The 2882-nt window shown below is 39.1% G+C and overlaps 1 long non-coding RNA gene across 1 annotated transcript in view; it reads left to right on the top strand.

Moving 5' to 3' along the window:
• The first annotated feature begins 2755 nt into the window (after positions 1–2755).
• Positions 2756–2882, top strand: part of LOC118563999 — a 4378-nt gene continuing 4251 nt past the window's right edge. Inside the window, exon 1 of the long non-coding RNA XR_004931591.1 lies at positions 2756–2882. This exon is cut by the window's right edge and continues 2144 nt beyond it. This is a non-coding gene — a long non-coding RNA (uncharacterized LOC118563999).

Here is a 2882-nt window from a genome sequence, read left to right as displayed (position 1 = left end):
TATAAACAATATCCACTCGATGCAATTATTTTAAATTGCTTAAGAATCCGTTTTGCACATGAGCATACTGTACGTGCATTGGTTTGACAGTTTTAGGATAAATTACCAAATCCAAACAATTTAGGTTTACACCGATAAGAACAATAGACAGTCATTTGAAAACAACATAAAAACCACATTATAATCTGTTAACAATGCATTTATCTGGGTATCCAATCAGGTACTATTTATTTGACACAGCACAGTAAAGGGAGAAGCCAATGTTGAAGCCATCTTGCTTCCCCGGGTTCGTTAATTCGTTGTTCAGGACTTTAAAACAATAACTCAGCCATGGACGCAGAATTCCATTTCACCTTTGCAAAGGGGAGAGATGATACACCTGCCAACTGCGGGCAACAACTCTCTCTCTCCCCCCGTTTAGGCTTGTTTCTATTAAAGTTAGAAAATAGATTATGCAAAGTCACACAATAAATGATGCACACATCTTATCGCTATCGTACTCCCTTATAACTATCTTCTCTTGTTGTTTTCTCCTGCTGCGTGTGAACTGGAGTTGCTGTTCTTTCCCACTGCCTAGAAACTGGCCCTGAAACTCTCTCCTGATACTTTTGCTCGTAAACAGAATCTATTCACATTCTCTTCTTCTGATAAACTGACATGGCCTTAAAGCATATAAATTGCATATTAAAAGCATGTTAAACCTTCATAAATGTTTACTAAAAAACAGATCAAAGTTAATACATTCCACACCAACCACAGGGATTACATTACAAAGCAAAACTTGTTTTAGCATGGCGTTCGACCTAAGGCTAGCTTTCATGTTATTTGCTCTAAAAAGTAACATAGCAGTGCCTTTAACTGAAATCTTACATGTTCTATCTGCATATTAAGACATAGTTAGCTATTACTTTTTCACCGGGAAAGTTTTGAAAGTTACCTGTGGGCTTCTGATGCTGTTAGCTGTGATATTGCGTCTTTCTTCCCCAGCCAAACCGTCACGTTTCAGTTTTTTTGGGGTTCGCCCCCTGCTGTCGGGAAGTCTGAACAACAACAACAACTTTTACTAACCTGACCCTAGCCAAATGAATTTCGCTCCACCTAGCTCCACTCATCCATCTGGAACAGATCTATAGGAATGGTGTTTGAGAAGGCTGGGCCTTATCAAAAATCCTTGCATATGATTGGATAAGCCACTTGTCTGTCATCTTTATCGATGTGATATTTCAACCACTCACACTGAAGCCAACCCGTGACGCTGATGAGAGCGACGCAGGAAAAAACAAAACAGAACACCCAACAAAAGCCTTCAGAGCCATTCTCTGATGTTCTTTTAATGAAACAATATTAGGTAGATTGGACAACACGGAATAAATAGCAGCATCAACGTTAACGCTCGCTTCCTCGATGCGAGCCGCCATTGTTGTCTGAATCAAAACAGTCTCACGGTCGCTTCTCCACTACGTCACATCTATGAAACTCCAGCCCTGCGTCCTGATTGGCAGGACAATAAAATTGGTTGAAGAAATCTCTCCCTATGGAAGAGGTCCCGGATGGATGTGAGTGAAGCTAGGCAGAGCTAAGCGGAACGAAATTCATCTGGCTTGTCAGGTTACAAATTTACTGCAGAGGGTGTGGAATTGTTTCTTAGTCGAGCAGAGGCTATTTTGTGCGAGCAGAGACCGTTTTGTGCGAGCAGAGACCGTTTTGTACTCGAGGAAAACGTATAAATGATATTTTGAGTGCAACGTTTGGGGACAGTTTGCAAAACAATTTTTTGTGTGAAACATATCTTTTTGTGAGCAAAACAAGTTTTATTTGTGTGCAACACATTTTGTTGTGTACAACCTTTTGGCAGGAAACCATAGCCGAGGGGTGTGGGATTGTTTCGTACGCGAGCAGAGGCTGTTTTGTGCAAGCAGAGACTGTTTTGTGCGAGCAGAGACTGTTTTGTACTCGGGGAAAACTTAGAAATGATATTTTGAGTGCAACGTTTGGAGACAGTTTGTAAAACAAGTTTTTTTGGGTGAAACATATCTTTTTGTGTGCAAAACAAGTTTTAGTTGTGTGCAACACATTTTTTTGTGTACAACGTTTTGGCAGGAAACTAACTCCGTAATCATCTCTATTCTCATACACCTGCTTATGCATATTGAAGTATAATTCAGCATGAATGTTTCCTGCCAAGGTCTGAGCGCCAAAGTCTTAAAATATTGTATCAATAAATTCTTCTAATTGTCTCTTCTTTCTGTGTGAGTTTTTCAGATTGAATTATCCTGAGTTTTGAAAAAGATAAAGTTCAGTATTAATTTATTAGCAATTTGCTTGACAGAAGACATGGACTGGTCATGAGAGCGCCATAATATATGGCAGGCTTATGTCATATATGAGACTGCATATCTGATGGCATATATATATATATATATATATATATATATATATATATATATATATATAAAGATATGTTTCACCCAAAAAAACTTGTTTTGCAAACTGTCTCCAAACGTTGCACTCAAAATATCATTTCTAAGTTTTCCCCGAGTACAAAACAGTCTCTGCTCGCACAAAACAGTCTCTGCTCGCACAAAACAGCCTCTGCTCGCGTACGAAACAATCCCACACCCCTCGGCTATGGTTTCCTGCCAAAAGGTTGTACACAACAAAATGTGTTGCACACAAATAAAACTTGTTTTGCTCACAAAAAAGATATGTTTCACACAAAAAATTGTTTTGCAAACTGTCCCCAAACGTTGCACTCAAAATATCATTTATACGTTTTCCTCGAGTACAACTCCACTTGATGGCCACAGTGTCTCATCGGTGCCTTAGGTATCTATTGGGATAACAACATCTTGTCCTACTCAACAGATCTGATCATCTGGTTA

This window comes from Fundulus heteroclitus, chromosome 8 (genome assembly GCF_011125445.2).
Source record: "Fundulus heteroclitus isolate FHET01 chromosome 8, MU-UCD_Fhet_4.1, whole genome shotgun sequence".
NCBI lineage: Eukaryota > Metazoa > Chordata > Actinopteri > Cyprinodontiformes > Fundulidae > Fundulus > Fundulus heteroclitus.
The sequence above is the reverse complement of the archived record's forward strand: the minus strand, read 5'-3'. Positions and strand labels throughout refer to the sequence as shown.